General features: G+C 35.6%; 1 protein-coding gene across 4 annotated transcripts in view; it reads right to left on the bottom strand.

Moving 5' to 3' along the window:
• The window catches only part of LOC107723697 (ly6/PLAUR domain-containing protein 6B-like), a 21592-nt gene extending 2700 nt beyond the window's left edge, over nucleotides 1-18892 (bottom strand). The window contains exons 1-5 of one of the 4 annotated variants that reach the window (XM_016532408.1): nucleotides 18710-18892; nucleotides 14792-14935; nucleotides 8395-8444; nucleotides 5883-5963; nucleotides 2673-2761 (exon numbers count right to left, since the gene is read on the bottom strand). The gene's annotated coding sequence lies outside the window, so the exon portion shown is untranslated. The remainder of the gene's footprint in view (nucleotides 1-2672; nucleotides 2762-5882; nucleotides 5964-8394; nucleotides 8445-14791; nucleotides 14936-18709) is intronic. The other 3 variants (XM_016532409.1, XM_016532411.1, XM_016532412.1) reach the window with 3 other exon arrangements.
• Nucleotides 18893-21091: the final 2199 nt, after the last annotated feature.

The following is a 21091-nucleotide window of genomic DNA, read 5'->3' on the forward strand; positions in this document are numbered from 1 at the left end:
GAACGAGCCGTTTTAGGAGGGCGTGGTTGACTCTTAACTTTTATAAAGAATTTCTCTTTGGATTTGAGACTTTAGTCTTTGCAACTTTACAGATCTACTTTATGCACCAAGAGCTTGTAACACTCCAAAGAGAAAGGAAAAATTGAAATCGCATCATATGACCCCTTTAAGTATGATGAACAGGAACCCATTTCTTAACAGCAGGAAATAGTATTTCACGTAAAAAGCAGATAAAGGTTTATAAATGGGATATGATGAACTTTTAATAAGAACATTTTATGTAGATAAAATACTTTTGTAGAATGTAGATTTGTTACAAAAGTATTTTATATAAAAGAAAATTCTAACATTGATGCCTACAGCTGTAAGATAACATATATTCATTCATATCCATCATAATTTCTTTTAAAGGGATAGTTCACCCAAAAACAAAGCATGGTGACATTAATTTTTAAGTAAATATAATGGGCGATATATTGCGTCACCAAAAATTAGGTCACGTACATATATTGCACGATAAGTCGATATATTGATTATTGCGACAGGCCTAGCAACCACATGTGACGACCCCGGGCTGGACTCCGCTATGTCCACGGTGAAAGCCGATCCAGAGATCCACAGCGCGAAGTTGATGTATTTCCTCAGCGACCAGCACGATAAAATACTTTTGTAGAATGTAGATTTGTTACAAAAGTATTTTATATAAAAGAAAATTCTAACATTGATGCCTACAGCTGTAAGATAACATATATTCATTCATATCCATCATAATTTCTTTTAAAGGGATAGTTCACCCAAAAATGAAATCCGAGAGCTTTCTGACCCTTCATAGACAGCAACACAACTACCACGTTCAAGGCCCAGAAAGGTAAGAACATCATTAAAATAGTCCATGTGACATCAGTGGTTCAACCGTAATGTTATGAAGCTGCGAGAATCATTTTTGGAAAAAAAAAGAAAAAAAAAAAAGGCTTTATTCAACAATTTTTTCTCTTCCGTTTCAGTCTTTAATGCACGTTCACAAGAGTTGTGTTGCATTGCTGTCTATGCAGGGTCAGAAAGCTCTCGGATTTCATCAAAAATATCTTAATTTGTGTTCCAAAGATGAATGAAGGTCTTACAGGTTTGGAACGACATGAGGGTGAGTAATTAATGACAGAATTTTCATTTTTAGGTGAACTATCCCTTTAACAGAATAATGACAAATCACAAATGCCTAAATAACAGAACAGAATTAAAGGTGATGGATGGATTCACACAATACTTCTTTTAATTACAGCATAGGCTCATACTCTGAAGAAGTACAACCTATGAATTCTAATCATCCAAACAGCATTCATTTCATGCATTATTCAATTTACTGAATGCGCTGGATTTACATAAAGCCCTCTGGTACTTCAATTGCAAGTACCTACATTTTTAAGCAGGAAACCAAAATCCAGCCTTATAACTGATGACGAGGGACTAAAGTCCCCATCCACGTCTTCCGCCCCCATATTTTAAATGTCTTGCACCTGCCCCTGGCATTTTAAGAAGCAGTAAGGCACGGTGACCTCAGAGGTTAATGATTAAGGCTGAACACATTCTCTGAGGACATTAACATGCTCTAGTGCTTGTTTCCATCAGTGTTTAGTTACACAGCATTGACAATCTCACTGTGTGTGATGGACGTTAGCCTACTGCGTAACTTATTTCCTGTTTGAATAAACATGAGAGAGCATCAGCGAAACATGCTGTGAACAAGTTCTTTAAATACATTCACAATCTGACAAATAAAGAAGTTTAAATTTCACTTTTCAAATGACTTAAATCAAGCACTCAGCATCGGTTTAGTAAACAGAATTCCACAGGCTCTACTTCATCTGTAGACAGCATATGGTTTAAAAGCAAACAGATGAGTGTCATTAATCTTGTGGCAGTGACAAGGGTCTCTAGCAGAGTAAAGAGAGATCACACACATATAATGACTGACAGCACAACAGCAATCAGCTCCACTGACCCAGAGGTTAAAATTCACACAGGGGCCTGCAGTCTGAAGCCTTTCAGCTCCAAACTTAAGTGTTCTTAGGTCACAAACCAGCCAGGGCACATGCAGGGACTTAAAAGCAGTTCATTAAGAGTGAAGAGCATAAAATGGCCATTTGCATGCATCTTTATTTTGGCATATTTATACTGAATACAAAACCACACAAACATGCGCTCATTCTTACATAAACAAAGGCTGCATTCTGAAACATGGTGGGATTTTAGATCAAAACCGTAGTCTAGTTTGATATTTAAATGCATTCTTTGAAAGTAAATGTCTTTAAGTGAAATGAAAATGATGTAAATGAGTTCTAGAGGCCAGTGCTGTCTGAGAGGCCTGTCCCAGAGGCCTGTTTATTGCTTCAGTGATCCGTGAAGCCACCTGAATAACCAACACTTTTAACATAGTAACTTCTACTAAAAAAAATATCTGTGAGAGTCTATCTTATAATTAATATTTAGAATTTACAGAAACTGATGCCTTACTAAAAACACATACTATAAAATAGCCTACTTATCCAATACAAATGTGAAATAATATAATGCAAAACATACCTTATTCACACAAAATAATGTTTGCACAAAACATGCATAAATTTGAAAATCAAAATATACAAAAAAACAAACAAAAAAAACCAAAGACTTACCTTTTGTCTGTATGGAAAGCTTATAGGTTTAACAGGCCAAGTGGACAGATTCCCTGATAAATGTGCAGAGGCTCCTGTCTTGACTGAGACTTTCAAAGGAAAAGGAAAGAGAAAGCTTAGAAGTCATTTTCCATTGCAGCTCTCTCTCACAACAACAGAAAAGAAACCACTGACCTCCTGACAACACCGGCTTCTGATTGGACAGCAGGTGCATTGTGGGGGCAGAGCCTCTAGCCATTGTGTGAAGTCGACAGTGTGGTGTCAAGCCAGTCTAGCCCATGTAATTAACATACACACAAACACACCCCATCCCCATCCCCATAACCTCTGGAACACCCAGAACACAACACTCTGCTAGATTAACTGTACTTTCCGCAATACACTACTGTACATGAGTGAATCATGCATTGATTCTTGCTAAATCTGCAGAGATCAATACTAATGATAAGAGGTACTTGATGATCTTTGGGGGTTTGCGCAGTCAATTGCTTTATTACTTAGAAATCTCTAGCAGTGGGATTCAATATATTCGCTGTATTGTAAAAACTATTCTTGAGGATCTTACTTGGTAAGTACAGTAAAAACTATTTAAAATGTAAAATAACTTTTCTATTTATTTATTTTTTATTTAAAAAAAGTAATAAGTACTAATTTCCTTTAAAAAAAAAAACTGACCCAAATTTTAATGGTAGTGTATTATACACCACCTACTTAGAGAGGTGGTTATTTATCATATCATAAATAAAGTTTTTTATTTAAAAAAAGTAATAAGTACTAATTTCCTTTAAAAAAAAAAAACTGACCCAAACTTTAATGGTAGTGTATTATACACCACCTACTTAGAGAGGTGGTTATTTATCATATCATAAATAAAGCTTTTTATTTCAGAACCAAGCATCACCATGTTTAAACCTTCTGTCATGCACTTGCATGGGGAAAATAAACTGTTGAATTTGAGCCAGGACTGCTAACACATGGAAATGAGCAGTGATCGCCAATTATTTCTGTCTTTTTTTTAATTTATTTTTTTTACCATTGTGGCATTATGTAGGTTATTTAGGCTTTAGTTCCTCAAGGGGAATTTACCTACTGTGATATACTTCGAATGAATTACAAATTACATTAAATCTTTGATTTAATTGAATTAGATTGATTGAATTATATACAGTTTTATGTTTGCAACATAAGTGAATCTACAATTTGACCTACAGTATAACTGTGAGCAGCACCAATAGTTAGCAGTACAGTATGTGTTATTCCTCTATAGAGAGCTGCCATTGAGAGGTGAGATCTTCAGTGAGTGAAGTGAGGAAAAGAGTGTACAAATCACATCAACACCTCAATAACAGGAAATACAGGAGGCTTCATACTGTGTGTTACCACTGACTCTCTGATACAATATGAATTTCATGTACTTTGTAAAATATATTATGGCCTTCTGCCAGTCCCCATAAAAAACGGCATGTGGAATATCAACGAAGTATGATACAGCATTGCTCATATGATATCTTGAGTTCTAGCTGTCCCTCACGGCTGTCACAGTAAACATACAGCTGTGAAATCTTCAAGTCTTGTGTAAGTATCACACCACAGTGAGTTTTAGTGCATCCTTTGAGCTTTATACAAGCCTGATGTGCTGACAGGGTTAGAATTACAGGAATGTTCCCAGACTAACCAGAGCTTTTAAAAATCCCTCAAATTAATGGTGGATTATCCTTTGAATATCCAAATAAAACACTGGTGATATTCTCAAATACATTCCTGAATATTTCACCACTGCCTTTTGGCCATAGACAGTTTGGTTTTTCCCATTTATGTCTTTCAGTGAAGGTTTAACGCTTTACGCTTTATGTCATGGCACTATTTCTATGAAAATAAGAAACGGTTCTTTAAACACATTTTAGTGGAGAATGCAAATCATCCACTGTCTTGCCTCCAGGGAAACCGTCTTCCACAGTGACGATTTCAAAACAAAGAGGCTCAACAGGATTTGAAAGAAACGAATCAAGGACAAATTGTCGTGACTTCAGGGTCTTTGTTCAGTTAGTCTTAGAATTAGTTAATCCACTATTTTGCACGAGCCAGAAAATAAATAAAAATGTAATTAATATGACTTTTCTTCAACTGACATAGCATAAATGATGAATAAATTCTTTTCAGAGGCCTGTCAGAAATGGACTCCATAGCTATTAAGAGTTTTATTTATGATTTATTTGTTTTATCCGGTGTTCTTTAGGTCAGGTCAAAGTCAGACTGAGTTCATAATCAAAGGAGCTGAAATCTTTTCAAAATATAATTTGCAGTACTTGCAAACATTAATGCCAAAACAAGATGTGCAGTATATGTCCAGGAATACTATATTGCTCTGTCAGCTCTTTTACTGGAAGACATTGCTGACAGATTTACTACTTTGTTTTGAAACCAGCAGATTTCTCTGTCTTTTTACAGAAAAACAGGACACATGACGTGCTCTTCTATAGGTGTTGATGGCCCTGCCCTTCTCAAGGGCCGGAGGGCTTTTCTGATGGCCTGAGGGCCGGTGGATCCATTTCATTATATTATACAGTGCTCTATTTTTGCTTCTTTGAGGTTACAGTTGCAAAAATAGGAACGTGAAGAAACTGGGGAAGAAAAAAAAGAGGCCTAAAGTACACATGATGTCACATGAAATCTAATCTTAAAGGCCAATCTTCAGATGTACTGTACCAATCTATAAATCATTTAGTAGCTTTTTGTCCTATGAATGGCATGATTTAATGCTCTTCAACAACCTTCTCGTAAATGTGATCCTAAGTCTAGCACTTTAAAAACAATTTGTCTGAACATAAAGATAAAAAAAGAAAACATTCCCACAGTTCACTTGGAGGCACCTGCATAGGTACGACCCAGATCCTGACCATTCAAGTGAAAAAACACTTAAACCCACATGTCATGTCTCTTGAAATACGTCAGAACTGAGAGCTTAGCATGAATTAGAAAAATAAGCTTTAAAGACCTAAATGCCCCGGTTCCAAGACACTTTGAGGTATCAAATTTATTTTGGAATATGGGTAGAAAGTGACATCAAAGCAATATTTATAAGACCTCCATGTTGCTCAGAGGCAGAATTTCAGGTACGCCACACTCAAGTGTGTATATATCTACCAAGCTCATGAATCACCATGGCATAGCAACACTGAAAGAATACAAACATTCAAAGGTTCCAGTTACCTGAGATTTCCTGTTGAGATCCTCAAATGGATAAAACACTTCCACTTTCTCTCTTAAATGACCTTCCTCCTTAAGAAACAGCTGATAAAAAAGGGGGAAAAAATGTTTTAGAGTAACCACACAATTAAATATATCTATCCAGACTGCTTACTTGACAAACATCTTCATTTCCTCTCTGGACTGAAAGAGTCCAGGAATTTTCCTACACAGTCTCACCACATTTATATCTCCTTTGTCTTCCATTGGTCAGTGAGGTATGTGAGCCCACCTTCACAGGAAGACAGACTGTCATAAACACACCAGGTCAAGGATATAAACTCAAGGGGGCTTTGTGTGACTCCTTTTATTGCTCATTTGTGATTGGTCCCTTTCCCACTCATTTATCAATGCTGACCAAGTCAGCACACAGACATGTAGGCTGTAAAACACAAAGGCCCTGAGGACAATACACCACAACTCAAAAAAAGGGGGGCTATTAGTACTCTGGTGGACTAGCAGACATCTTTTAATAAAAAACTATTTGTGCTTCACATTTAAGTAATATTTTAAGGTAAATTACTATATAATATTTATTCAAATGACTACATATCAGTTTATTTTAAAACTTATTTATATTCTAAAGTCACTTTAAATAATAAATCTAACTCACAACTGCATTTGAAATCAAACAAAATGAAAAAAAAAATCAATTAAAGGATCTTCTAAAATAATTAGTACTGAGAAGATAAGAGAGAAAATGAGCAGATCGTGGTAATTTATTTATTCCGGTCTTTATTTGTTCTTTATTTGTCCCTTGTCAGAGAAGGATGTAGGCTAATAGCTTCAATCTGTTCATTCTGTAAATCTATTACTGACTTGCACAATCTTTTCCATCAACAGATAAACATCAGACTGGCAATTGTTCATTGTTATATAAAACTGCCATGTAAAGATTACATTATATCCTTCAGGCTATGTCATGTGGATAACGGAGGTGACGTACAGTAATAAATTCAGTATAATGCCTTTCTGTTATCCGATCAGGTCTAGTCGTGCCTAAGTGAGATTTGTGTGGAAAATCCCTGAGGTGTGTATTTATATGTATGTGAAGATGAGGGTCATGGTAAGTTAGGATATAAAAAGCAGCTTGCAGTGGATCATTTTCACTTGTGTCTAGAGATGCACCGATCGATCGGCCATGGATCGGAATTGGCCGATTTTCCTCATTTTGGCCCGGATCGGTGAGTATCCAGTTAAACACAGTCAGTTTTGGAACATTAAATAGTTGAAAAAGAGAACGCATGTTGTGTAACAGTATATTGGGTCCGTGGATAAACTCTTAAATGGACTGCAGTCCAATATTCCTGCTGCTGTCTGTCGTGTTAATCAAAGAACAAAAGACAACGAAAATCACTTTCTGCTCTTGACTGAACACGTTTTATAACTTTAATGGTAAGTAGACTTGTTCCGGTATTCGGTAATGCGATATATCACGGTAATGAATATGCACTGAATATGCAATAAATATTGTACTCTTGGGCACTTCTAAATACCGTGAATAATTATATATTACTAATTATTCCGAATTTTGAATGCATTTTAAGAATACTTTTCCCATCAACTGGTCAAAATGCACAACGCCGCTGTATGCTGCGTGAAAGACGCGTGCGCACTCTGATGTAAACAAGCGTGGACGAGAAGCACATAGCGGAACATGTGAGAGACGCTCTGGATGAAAACGCACTTTCACTCTCTGACAGCAGATGGCGCTAAACTGCAGAAATAATAATAATAATAATAATAATTAATTTAAATGCAGCCGTTACCCCGGAAACCCTGTAAACAAAGCAGCTGCACTACTTAAGCCCGGGAAAAAGGGACCAAAAAAAGCCCGGGAAAAAGGGACCAATAAAAGCCCAGATAACCGGGAAAAGGGACCAATAAAAGCCCAGATAACCGGGAAAAGCCGCCGCTATAGCAGGCTTTGAAGAGTTGATCAGACAGTGAGGGAGCTCAGTGTAATTTATGGACTCAAAGTTTGGAGAAACAAACTACATGATTGATTACTTTAATTTCTGTAGTATTTCTTACCTGAATAAATACTTACTTAACCTGAAAAACTTAGTTTCATAGCTCTCTTTATTCTATTGCATTTATTTGTGCTGTTGTTTGCAATTTTTTTATTTGTTCTTATTTTATTACTGATTTTTTACTTGTGTTTTTTTATGAAAATAAAACTTTGCGTTGAAGAAAAGTAGATTTTTGTTTGTATATGCTGTCAATTATAGTTCTTAGAAAAAAAAAAAAACGGAATCGTCAAAAATCGGTATCGGCAGATCACACTAACAAAAAACCGGAAATCGGAATCGGCCAAGAAAATTGCAATCGGTGCATCTCTAATTGTGTCATGGCATTTCATCTGAACTGAAAACAGTGGGGAAGACCAGGACTAGTTGTTACACATTTAGTGAATATTTCTAAAGATTTTAGTCCTAATTTTTAAGTTTAAGTCAATTTCTGCTTAGGCGCGTACCTTAATATCCTGACTACAAAAATCCATCAAACATTTCCACTGTTGCTGTCCTGGAAAAAAAAAGAGATACAAATCAGTCACTAATTTTCCATTAGCAAAATGTAAACAATTAATGAAACCGCAAAAAAGTAATACATAGGAAAAAAAAAACTGTAATCAATCAATTATATATTTTAATCAATTATGTATACATTTCCAATATTTAAAATGTGGCAACTTCTTCAAACAACTGATATTTATGAAAAATAATCTTGTCCTTGCTCATCTGTTCAGAATACTATTACTGCTTTTGTGACAACTTCCTAGTTGTTTGAAGTTGAACTAGCTGTGACCTGCTGTTCAGTTTACTTAAATAATTAATAATAATTTAACAAATCTATAAACGTTCAATGATTATAGAAAACGTAAATTTAATACTTAACATCTTGGCTAACAAAGGCAAATTCTCATATAATGAAAGGATATATTTTCAAGGCAATTTTTTAACTAATTCAAGACAAACTAATTCAAAGCTTACAATATCTGACATAAAGTTTGGAGTCAATAAGATGCAGAAAACACCTTTGCTGTAAAAGATCAGCGGAGTGAGCCACACCGTTTGGCACCTGCACTGAACTGGGAAAAATGTTTCAAAAAGGGAAGCTGAACGTCTCCTTCCACAGTAATTTTAAGGGCTCAACGGCCACCCTGGTAAAATTACATGCTTCTCATATTTCGCGTTAAATATCTTTGTGGGCCCTTTCCCATGTATTGATTACTTTTTGGTATGTGACACCTAAAAGCAGCTTAGAAAGCTTTTAAAGGGGTCATGTGATGTTGCTAAAAAGAACATTATTTTGTGTATTTGGTGTAATGAAATGTGTTTATGCCAAGTTGATGTATTTCATCAGCGACCAGCACGGATCAGCTCCAGACATGACGAAGCGGATATCGTCCTCTTTTGGAAGGCCAAACAAAGTAGTTTCGCTTTCACAACGAAAAACACAGCGCCTTCATGACATGGTGGCGGCAACAACAATACTACAGTGAGAATCAAAGTTACGCCTTCTTTCTTTGCGTGAACATTTGGGCGGCGTTATGCAAATCTTCCCACATAGTGACGTAGACATGTGAGGGCGTGTTAGAACGAGCCGTTTTAGCTAGGCGTGGTTGACTCTTAACTTTTATAAAGAATATCTCTTTGGATTTGAGACTTTAGTCTTTACAACTTTACAGATCTTCTTTATGCACAAAGAGCTTGTAACACTCCAAAGAGAAAGGAAAAATTGAAATCGCATCATATGACGCCTTTAAGAAATTCTGAGAATGTGCATTTGGTGTCTCAGCCTATTCTAGCGGACATAGCCCTTCATTAGTCCATCAAAGTTAAAATTAGGGTCTTTCTAAAGGAATACTCTCAAAAGTCCATCATGAACTGAGAAGCAAATTGGTCTTCAGTCCCAAAGCCTTTTAGACCATTTAGACCAACTGCCTTATTAACATAAATATTATTTTAATCTTCACTTTAAGAACAATTTAATACAATCTCATGGTAACCAGCGCATAATAACAAATGTGTATAGCTTATACAGAAGCAGAAGTATCCCTTCCCAAGGTTCATATGTTGAGAAAGGAACCCTTGAGTGTCAGCCTCTCTCATTACATGGGGGTGAGAGACCAGGGTCTGTTTAATTGGCCAACTGATTACAGCGCATACACTCTTTCGCTCCCCCCGTTCTCCTGCAGACTCTCAGAAGCCTTCCTGTTCTCTGGCCTGCAGGTTCAGAGAGATCAGAGCCCCGCAACAAGGGCTTCCTTTGTGTGCTTCACTGGGCTGGGAAATGGAGATGAGTTTGTCCATTTGCCTCTAAAGCCACAGCGAGGGCTGGATGGGGCTCTGGGAGAAACGTGGGCTCAGGTATCACTAACGGCAGGGGAAGCATATGGCTCTGAACTGATATCTAACTGGATGAGATCTGGCAAAATCCAGCATGACTATAGATGTTCAAATTATTTGGCTCACACTGGAGCCAAGAAAGTTCTTAAAGTTTATAACATCGGTCACACTTTATTTTTAAGGTCCAGTTCTCAATATTAACAAACTATTAACTGCGACTTTTTCCTCAATAAACTCTTAATTACTGCTTATTAATGGTTAGTAAGGTAGTTGCTAAGTTTAGGTATTAGATAAGGATGTAGAATATGATCATGCAGAATATGTGCTTTATAAGTTCTAATAAACAGCCAATATGCGGGTAATATGCATGCTAATAAGCAACTAGTTAATAGTGAGAATTGGTCTCTATACTAAAGTGTTACCATAACATTTTTACACACACAAACTAGATGATTTATGATTAAATTTTAAAAAGAATAGCTGTTTCAAAGCCAGTCCAATCTGCATTCTGTAATATTAAAGGGGTCATATGATGCGATTTCAAGTTTCCCTTTCTCTGGCATAGCTCTTAAGAATATTGACAGATTCTTAATAATTTTATATAAATTCTTGCAGTTATGAAAACTCTGTCCTATGAGTTTTTACAGCAGAAAATTATGGAAATATATGAGTGCACATATACTTGCTTGATGTACAATACTTGCATAAACATACTTGCTTGAGAACAAACTTCATTGGTTTTTGTGTGCCAGGCAAGCGTGTTTGAGCTTCTGTTTACCATATTTGATGTACTCTATGTCTGTGTGTTGATCAATGTTTATATGAGAGTACAAAACTAAATTAGCATCTGTTCATCATAGTAAGTGACCATGTCTCTTCGATGAAACCACTCATCCATTCATATGGATCACTTTTATGATTTCTTTATGAACTTTTTTTGTGTGAAAATGTTACATAGACTTTATATGGATGGACAAAAGCGATGAGAAAAAAAAATCTTCATTCGTATTCGAAAAAGAATGTAAGTCTTATGGATTTGGAACAACATGATGACGAATGATGACAGAATTTTCATACATCTCTTTTAATAGTCACTTATTGTATTAAAAACATTTCTGTATGTTGCACTTTGATTAGTCTAAGGCCTGAGTTTTCAACCAGAGACTTTTATCCCAAAAACCAATTTAAAAAATGAGCTTTATATATATGGTCTATTCACTGACTCTTAATAATTAATAAACAAAAGGAGCAAAAAGGAGAAAACGTGTTGCCAAAGACATGAACAAAAGAAAAGGGAAGCTGACTAAAAAAGTCTCAACTCAACCTGACTACACAGAAGACGACATCCACTGACATCCTAAACTACTAGAGTAAACAAAGGTAAATGAGTCTATGTGCTGCACAATGTGATGGGTCCCTTATTCACATCCCAGCACAAGAACTGATACACACAGCAAGGAAGGCAGTGGGCCAAGCCTCCGCACAATAGTAGGTTTGAAACTCACAAAGGACTGACAAAATAGATTGTAAACAAAACGTGCCAGCAAAAGGGTCTAACAAATATGTTCTTAGTCTCATTCTTTTTATTAAAAAAAACAAAAACCTTTGGAACAGTACAGTATAAGTGTTTGGTTTTCATGAATAGATAGCTGGCAGTTGTTGGCAATGAATGGCAGTAAGAGTAATCGGGAGATTTGCAGAGAAACAGATACGCCCCAAAGGGTGTAACACTTTCCTAAAATGTGCTGCTTTTGTAATCACTAAGATATGAATTAATGTACTTCTTTTTGCATTTGCTAATCATAAAACTACACAACCCCTTCTGCAAACATTGAAATTTAGCTATAATCTGAGAAGTTAAATTGAACATAAAGTACTAATAATTGGGCGTAAATGAGTAATTCATGGGTCTGAATAATTTGATTTTGTCAAAAGCTGCTTATTGCTCTTCTAGAACGTTTCTATTCATGCTTAATTAACCGATCAGAGTGCTTCATCTAAAAACACACTGGGTTCAGAAACCCAGACCTAAGTGCCTATTACTTTGGCCACTGCTTTTGACGCATCTGATTTGTGGGTGTGCGGATCTAATCTCCTGAGATGATGAGAGATTGGGTTATTTTCCAAAGTGCTCTCGTCAAGTTAAGATTAAATAGACCCTTTAACGGTCTCACCTGGGACTGTGGCCAAGGTAACTGAATAGAGATGCCTGGTCATTTATTCTGTGTGAGAGTCTCGCTGCATTCTCAGGTTCTGATGAGGATTACAGTGCTCTTATTGAAGAGAGCAATGAGATGGAATGCAGACTGTGCTAAGTGCCATAATACTGCAGAGGTCATGAACAGTTTACCTGAAGAATGAGAAAAAGGTGGAAATACAGCAGAATAATGTGGACTGCCCTGCCCTGAACTGCAGACTGCGACTGTTGGCTTAACCAGATCCTGTTATATTGACAATTTGTGCTCAAACTACAAAATACAATATTTTTCACGTAGTGCCTAGTTTAAGAAATTAAATAAATCAATAAATAAAATAGACAATAATTTTTTTATAAATAATACTTTTTATGTATATATACATATATATATATATATATATTCACACACACACACGCAAAACTTTAAATATATAATAAAAAATCTAAATATATATACTGTATATATCTAAATAAAAATATATTTAAAAATCTAAATATGAACCAAAATATACTCACTTCAAATATATACACTGTATATATCTAAATACACACGCAAACATTACAAATATATTTAAAAATCTAAATATGTACCAAAATGTAGACTACTCACTTTATATATTTGATCAAACAGAATATAACAGTAATATTGCAAAATATTATTTAAATTTAAATAAACCGTTTTCTATTTCAGTGTGTTTTTTTTAAAATTAAATTTAACTTATTCCTGTCATGGCAATGCTGAATTTTTAGCAACAATCATTTCAGACTTCAGTGTCACATGATCCTTCAGAAATCATTCCGATATGCTGGGTTTGGTGCTCAAGAAACATTTCTTATTACTATCAATGTTGAAAACAGTTGTTCTGAATATTTTTTTGTGGAAATTCAGACACTTTATTTTTGTGGATATTATTTTTTTTATTTTTATTTTTTTACAATTCTTTGATGAATAGAAAATTCAAAAGAACTGCATTTATTTGAAACAGAAATCTTCTGTAACTGTATAAATATATTTATTGTTACATTTGATCAACTAAATGCATCCTTACTGAACAAGCTTATTCATTTCTATAAAAAAGCACAAACCCCAAATTACTAATTATTATTCATACATACATACATAAACCCAGTAAAATTGCAAGAGCAATGTAAATGGACGAACATTTGCATTTGAAAATGGTATTTGCAGCCATAATGTTGCAGATGATCACTTTTTTACAATATGAAGCACCTTATCAAATATGCAACTAATTTTATTTTTGTAAGTTGCGTTCAAAAAAATCTACTCAGCACAAAAAATCTAGCCCTCTCAGTTCGAACAGGCATGACTTTCCTGAGGATATCTGATCCTTTTCATTATGACGTGAACCACCTAGACGCCAAGATGTTTCGGGAAAATGAATTGTACATAGTAAATAATGAACAAACTCTCCTCATAAGGGAGGACCTATTCTTCATAAAGAGTTTATTCTAGATACTCTACTAATGTTTCCTCTGACTTTTTGGAGATAAAAATGTATGTGTTTCTCATCCATGACCCTGGGGATCTCTATTGTTATCATGACCCTGAGGGCAAGAGCAGGTAACCCTCCCGTCATTCTACTTGGTGACACTGCGATAGTCCTGACACACAGGGCCTCAGGTCAGGCTTATCTCCACGCTTGACCATCCCCAGTCATTCAAGAGGAATGCACTCACCTGAGCCAAAGCACATTCACATTTTCTGCTTTTCCATTATTTTGTTTGTTCTGGAGCACAAACAGAACTGGTATCTTCAGGATGTAATCATAGAGCAGAATAGTAACTACTACAAACAACCTCTTTAAACCTGAATGTATTGGTCTAAACATGCCCACAGTGAGGCAGGGCCTGTCAGGGTAGTCGTTAAAAAGTGGGGCACAAAAAATACAAGTCAGAACCTTTCTATGAACTGAAACGACTTCTTTACATCATTCCTTGCGGTAGAACATGACATAACTAGAGTCATGTGATACCAGTCAAGAGTTTAAGGTTTGATGAAGAGCCACTTGTGAGCTCTGAGCTCCCTCTCAAGTCAACTGTAAAGAGCTGATATTCATGACTCACTCTAATGATAGACCGCAGTAAAATAGCTGAGCTCTTAGCTATCGTAAGCACCACTTCAGGGAGTAAAACAACCCTGTGTTTAAAGTACATCCAAACACCTATTAAACAAAAAGATCTCCGCACGTCATCCATAAAGGAACAAACCTGCTCAAAAATGTGGAACAACATGAGCATCCAAAACAAATAAGGGATTAATCTTCTCCTGATTATATAGTAAACATGAGTTGAAATTACAGTACCTTTGCTATGCAAACTTGAAAAGAAGTAGTTTGGCATTGAGCACAATGCCGTGTAAGTCAGTCAACAGCAGCTGCGACCTCTAAGATCATCAAGCCTTCGTGCCATCTGTCCCCCTTCATCTGTCCACAGCAACAACGGTCCTTCTGAATCAAAGAGGACAAGCAAACAAGGCTCTTACTCTCTATGCAAGTGATAAAAACGTAATTGGTGTGCTATGCAGCCACTCTTAAAATTCCACAGTAATTGCAAAGGTCTGAATCAGGACCAAAACAGCCGAGTCATGTGGCTTTGGTCAAAACAATTTTATGAAGAACATCCTAAGCAAAGTATTGACTAAAAATTTGAGACAAGGACCCAACTGAATTGATGCTGCATGGAAACAGCATTCTTACAATTACTTAGACACCGTCTCTTTAAATTATAATTGGTTTACTAAATCTTTTTGTCTGGTTCTATTCATTTATTTTAAAATACATAATAAACACAATTCATACAAACACTAACTCTAATACACCTCTTCAGTGATGAGCATGTTTTAAAATTCTTATTCTTTTTTGGAAGCTGTATATAAACATTTGCCAGAATGGTAACAGCCATAGGTAATCACATCGTGCCGATATCCAGATATCCAGACTCGTGTGATATTGTGTTTATACAACACTACTAATCTGAAAATGTCACTTTAGAACTAGTGGTAACACTTTATTTTAAGGCCCAATTCCCACTACTAACTAGTTGTTTATTAGCATGCATATTACTATCATATTGGCTGTTAATTAATTAGAAGCAAATTTTCGAATGGATGTTATCTTTATTAACAAACCGCATATTTGAAGTCCAAACTGGTACATTCTCACCTAAAAAACTCTTTAAAAAAACTACGTTCCGTAAAACACAAAAACAGTATTATTTATAAAATTATAGTGGATTTGGCCATTCCCGATGACACTCGCTGCAAGAAATACTGCAAGCAGCGTGATACAAACGGTGAAACAGTTGGAGTTCTGTTATCACTAGAATATTGCACTCCTCTCAGCCAATCAGATTGGAGGACCAGAAAGAACTGTTGTTAAATAAATGATTTATATTTGCACAAAAGACAAATAAACAAGTACAGAAAACACAATAAAAAAGCTAAAAATAAAAATATAAAAAAATACTGTAACAGTATTAAATAACACTGATATATTCAAGGCACAAAGAAACTATATTAATGCTTTTTTCTGTCTACACAAAGTAAAGCCTAAATGTGTTACAAATGCCACAAGCTAAATTACACACAACGTTTTTGCAAAGATTAAATAAGTGAGGGAAAACCCTTCAGTCTTTGGGTTTAGTGGTGCGTAGTACAAACCAGGGTTTGAATGACAGGACGTGACCAGTTCATCTCTATCTTGTGGGCTCCTCAACACACTGTTAATGACAGTCTGACTCTCGACTGCACAGATACATGGCAGCTGACAGCAGAATCTGATCCCCGGGTAAGACTGAGCTTTCCCTGACAGACTAATGGAAGCTCTCTCGTAGCCAGAGAGGGAGCCTCAACGATATCTTGAGGAGCTGAGGGCCACATCAAAGACAACAATCCTGCCTGTGATCTGCTAGTGTCCTCCAGTTCTACATGAGAGCGGAGATGAGTGACGGCTGAGGTAAGAAGAGAGGAGGGGCTCTCGATCACTCCTCAACCATATGAGAAATTACACATGGAGGAAGAGATGCAGAGGACAATATGTAGTGGAAGTAAGGGCCAACAGAGGTTCTGATCACAATATAATCATTTGGACCTGTACCATCAAAATGAAGTCTAGCTGATATGATATTCTCAGTCCCTGGGAGTCACATCAGCAGATTTGTGTTGAGGTATATTAAAGATATATTTTATTGATCCTGTTCTGTGAATAACCACACAACAGCTGTGTAACCACTACACAGTTATAAACCAACTGCTTTCAAAACAGGTGCTATGCCATCTTGAAAAGTCAGGGACAAGAATGTATCTAGAACTGTGTTCTCTTATAATGTGGTCACCTTAACTGGAAAATATATCTTGAGTTCATTAAAATTATGTATGAAGGAGAGACCGGGGTAAGTTGTCTGTCACAGTTGTTATATGGTTTTAAAGTGGAAATTCACAACAGGAAAGATGAGCTTTTAATAAAACTTGGCTGTCTATGCAGAATGAATGAATGAATGAATGAATGAATGAATGAATGAATAAATACAAAATGGGCTATGATGTTTCCTTTCACCAAAAACTTCATTTCAACTTTAATTAACTTTGATTTTGCATTTGTGTAATCCGGATGACTTTTGTTGACGAATCAACCCGGATATCTGGGTTCAATGGTTTTTAAAGCAATGCTAATGAAAGGTGGTTTCAGACACCCAAGGAAAAACTAAAAGTAATAATAATTAAAAAAGCGAATTGTCAACCAAACTAAAATTCCAGTCATTTTTGATATTGCTTAAAGCTGCAGTCCGTAAATTTTGCCTCTTTGCCGCCATCTCTGTTTGAAAACCTGGAATTGCAGCTGTGTGCGGAATTATCTAGCTTGCGTGGCTTGTGAGTCGCGCGGCTCCAGCGCGGATGAATCTAATGTTCTGAAGAGTATGTGTGTGTGGCAGTCAGTCACCGCACCGGTGTGGATATTTACTGTACTTCGCAATCACAGATTCTAGTCTACGTCTTGGAATATGACCCAAATAAGAATTTTCACCATATATTACCATCTGAACAAGTAAGTAACAAGTCTGCAAAGTTTGTTCTGACCAACTGAGGAAAAAAGCATTACCATAAATCTCGCTACCAATGGTGATTAAATCTAAAGATCAGTTAGCTCATATTCATATTAAGAAATTACTTTAACCCAAAAAGCAAATTATGCTCCCTTCGAACTGGTTTTCTTTAAAATACAAATCTTTGTAATCCCAGGCAATCTGTAATCAGAATCACATTTATAACTGGAATAGATTTTAATTTTATTCACATGTGTTTCATAAACACATAATCCTTTATGAATTACAATCCGCCATCAAAATGATACATTATTCTGGCTGCTGTGAGAAAAGGCTAACAATCTGCCACCTGCAGGATCCTCACATGCGATAGCCTAGTAGCCGGGACAACTTCTTTATGTTTACAGACGTGACGTAATGACGCAGTGCCATGCTCGAATTTCCAGCGAAAACCTACCCGTACCACTCAATAGTTTTGAACACTGGCTGGTTATATACTTGCTCAAATATTGATTTCGGATCATTTTTAACCAAAAAAAGTTACGGACTGCAGCTTTAAATAACTATAATGAAGGACAAGGGTATTTGTCATAAATGTCACATGTTGTAATTTTATAAATAATTAAAAATAAATTATAAATATTTGAAAATTTTGTATGCCTTTCCATTTCTTCTGTTTTATTATTATTTTTTCATAATTTATTTATTGATCAAATAATAAAGAAAAAATCATTAACTTGCCTACTTTGTATATTGTGGATAATGGCATTTTGATTTTAAATACAGTGTCAACATGAACGTATCCCAACGTGCTTTAATGAACTGCATTTACTTTTTTTGTAGCCAAGACTAGGTGTGTCAAAAAAGGATGTTATAAAATAACATCATGCTGAGTGTTATATTCAGTGAAATAAAACATGTGACAACTAGCCCCGGTCTGCCTCGTTTAAAGCTGTGAATGACAGGGAACTCAAACTGAAGCGAAGATCTTGCTCAGGTGGTCATTAGGTCTAAGTAACCGATAAAAGATGTAGACTAACATCATGTAAAAGTGTCTAACGTTAAACAATGAGTCACGCTGTGCTGGCGTTTCGTTCATGAGTTTGGTGTTATCAAAGAGATCTAGCGCTTGTCCCATAGAATTTTAACTGTCAAACTTAGAGAGCTCAAAGCATACTCACCGTCGACGTGTGACTTCATTCATATGAACAGAAATAAAATCACATCTTCTTGTATTATGTGAAGGTCACCCACATCTCCTCTGCGACGCGGGACTAGCCCACAACACTACGCCCACAGTCAACTTTAAATGAACGCGTTGAGGTTTTTCGCGTCTCACCGCTCTCATAAACACAGTCTCTGATTGGTCGACTGGATCCCGAGGTTAGGATTGCTCTTTTTCTTTCTTTTGTATTGAATCTTTTAATGAATCGATTGAACCAGTTCACATAACTAAATGATTCGTTAACGTGATAAAAAAAAAACGTGAAAACTCAATAAAAAGTAATGTGCATGCTACATATGGATTTATTAGATCAGTTTAGTCCATGTTGTAATATTCTCACTGGGAAGTCAGGATCACTTGATAACGCAATTATATTAAAAATTTGAATCTATTTAGCTTCGGTTCTTTGACACGAACTGTTCAAAAGAATCGATTCGCGGAAAATGTGTACTTGCCTTTATACTGTTCTTTACTGTCACCACTCAACACTAGCTATATATGTTGTTCTGCTCATTTTTTTCCTCAAAGCAAATTACAGCAAATAAAAACTTGTTTGCCAAGAAAAAACAAAATTACTGCAAGATACATTTAGTAAACTTTTTATTCCACATCAACATCTGATAAATGAGTGTCACACTATAGGTAAAACCCTGTTGTCCATAACACGTGTGCTTTATTTTGAAACAGACACTATAAACCTATTCATATCCTTGTTGTGGCACGTCCTTCACCTACAAAACAACTGAATCATTTGAAGTTCATTCCATGTTCTTTAATTTCTCATTTTCAAAAGCTTCATACACTGCTGAGGTAAAGTTATAGCACATTTCAGAAACTTCATAAACACTGATGAACAAGACAAAATTGATGAGGTCTCTGTGTGCAGTACAGTAACTCACCACAATAGAGTTGTACATGGAAAAACAAAAACACTAGACCTTCTTATGATATGGGTTTGTATATTTTACATTAGATGATCTTTTAAATAGGAAAAACTAATTATTTCAGTTATGAAGGAAGTCTTTTTGATAGGACAGGTTCTCAAATAGAAACAGAGATGAATTTCCGTCAATGCATTTGTGTTTTTCTTCATCAGTTCACAACATCCAACAAGAAAGTTGCAAGAAAGTGCTCACATTACTTATCATGGAGTTGGTCAGTTTTTACAGTAAACTGAGTAAGAATTTGTTTTCACCATATTAACATTTTCATGTACTGATCACTTTGTTACAGCTGATAAAACAATGCTGAACATATAGACGTACCAGAGACAATTAACACAAGACAGATAGTAGGCAACATTTTTGCATTAGCACAAGAATGTAAATAGCTATGGCATGATAGCATGGTTTACCTGTTGAAATAATATTTGTGGTTCTTGAAAAAGTCTGATATTTTTTCCTTAGAGTTTTTTTTTTTTAAAGAATCATTGGTCGGTCATATCACAATGCTATCAAGAATAAGAAATAATTATACAAAAATAAGTAAAATTAAATTATGCCTTAAAATTCAGCACATGAATGGCAAATAAACAATCAGCGGTAAAATCTCTCCACTTTTGCTTTCTTGAACTTATCTGATTTTTTTCATATGCTGTAATGTCTCGGACTTTGGCTTTCTCTAAATGACTGCATTTCATGCCCTTCAAAACAGGTCAGTATAAGTAACAGCCAATATATGACAGAGTAATGATTCCTGATTTTACCACTAATGTGGTAATAAATACTGATATTTTACAGTTGTTTGCTCCAGAGCACCTTACGGTATAAATTAATACATTTTCAAAGCACCTATATTCTGTATAAAAACATGTACACATGATGACCTGGATCTAATGAGAGGAACTTAAAAATAATATACAAAAGACAATATGTAAACAAAATAAACTCAATTCCGATACTTAATGTATATAAAATTAATTAATTAATTAACATCTAATAGCACTATTAGTTATTATAAATCATGATGAATTAAGCTTGAAGCAATGTGTGTATTCCTAAGCTACATTCCCAAGTCACTGTATGTTCTCAATGGCCATTAAGACCGAAGGAATTAGTGCCAATTAAAAGAACCACAGAAAGGTCTTAATGTAACTCCTGAGGGTATACAAACTTCCAGTGTAGGTTCTAGTGACAACTTTTCATCTTTCCAGACTTCCTACTATGGAAACTAACCTGGCGTGAGTAATGACAGATGCGCTGAATTACCATAATCAGAATGTGATAGAAACACTGAAGACTTTTTCAAATACAAAAAGACTCAAGGCAGAAAGAAGCCAAGAAAAAAAAAAAAGTTTAAATGAAATAGCACTTCTATCACTTTAAAAATTCAATATCCT

This window comes from Sinocyclocheilus rhinocerous, unplaced genomic scaffold (assembly GCF_001515625.1).
Source record: "Sinocyclocheilus rhinocerous isolate Xijiao unplaced genomic scaffold, SAMN03320098_v1.1 scaffold755, whole genome shotgun sequence".
NCBI classification, from domain to species: domain Eukaryota; kingdom Metazoa; phylum Chordata; class Actinopteri; order Cypriniformes; family Cyprinidae; genus Sinocyclocheilus; species Sinocyclocheilus rhinocerous.